Source organism: Mandrillus leucophaeus, unplaced genomic scaffold (assembly GCF_000951045.1).
Source record: "Mandrillus leucophaeus isolate KB7577 unplaced genomic scaffold, Mleu.le_1.0 Scaffold132, whole genome shotgun sequence".
In the NCBI taxonomy this organism is placed as follows: Eukaryota; Metazoa; Chordata; class Mammalia; order Primates; family Cercopithecidae; genus Mandrillus; species Mandrillus leucophaeus.
The window spans coordinates 1,895,762-1,897,024 of record NW_012101277.1 but is presented as its reverse complement, the minus strand read 5'-3'; positions in this window follow the sequence as shown (position 1 = coordinate 1,897,024).

The window sequence follows — 1,263 nt, the reverse complement described above, 5'->3', positions numbered from 1 at the left end:
ATTCCACATTTCTATCCTTGAGAATCTAGTCCTTGCAACTGCTTCTGGTAAAGCCTGTCTGTGTTTAGTGCAGGCATCAGTAATCACCCTAGGTATTTATAGCAGAAAGAGATTAAGACAGGGTATAAGGTGCTTAAAAATTATTGGAAAGTCTGAGGAAATGGAAGCCAGGAGGCACTGCTGGGACTATTGAGTTCAAGAACAGACTGGGCTATGTATTGCTTAACTTAGTCATTCATATATGCAACACATATTGATTGAATATCTGTTAAGAGCCAGGTACCCAGGTATTCTAGGCCCTAGGTGAATACAACTGAAAAGTCCTGTAATCTCATGGAGCATATGTTATAAATAGAGATATAGCTGCTTTATAGGTTGATGTGAAATTAAAGAGCAGAGGTTTGGAGGGGTTCCTTAAGATTGGGTATTCAGAGAGATTGCTTTTGAGAGGGTGACATTTGATAAAATTTCTGATCAATGAGAAAGAGTCAGCCATGTGAAGATTTACTAGAAGGGCATTCCAGGCAAACAGAGCACTTTGTGCGAAAGCTGTAATGTAGGAATGAGCTTGCCATATTCCAGAACAGAAAGGAGGTGATACTGTCTCAGTAGGCAAGGGGCTGGGAAAATGGCAGGGAGGAAAGTCAAGGGTTTGGCAAGGAATACAACATGTTGAGCTTTGAAGGCCATTATAAAGTGTTTGAGTTTTGTTCTAAATGTAGAGGGACATGCTGGAGGTCTTTAACAAGGGGAATAACATGATCTGATTAACCCTTAGAGACCATTCTGGCTCACTTGAGCTCTTATGTCATTTTTAAAGTACCCGCATTTGTACTTGTTCTCGCTTCCTAAAGAGTGTTACTTTAGCTACCGTAGTTTAAATAGTGATATGTTAATATGTTATTTTCTTCTATGAGAACAACTCTGATATGCTTCCTGTTTTTAGACTCATATGTGTTCTGTTTGGTCAATTTGCTTATAACATTTCCAAAATTGTGTTGTTTCTACTGTTTGCTTTGTGCAAGTATTTTATAATGGCTCTTGGCAAAAAGCAATGTCTTTTGTTGATATATGGTGTTTGAATTTAGGACTGGAGACTGTAGTAGTTAGTTGCCTACGATCTCTAGCAAATGCTCAATACAAATTTCAATGAAACTGAAATGATGTGGGATTTCTATTTAGCATCTGTTTTTAAAATCTAAAGTGAGCTAAGAAAACCTTTGAAGTGACTTTACAATAAGCTTTACTAAATGACTTCAGAAT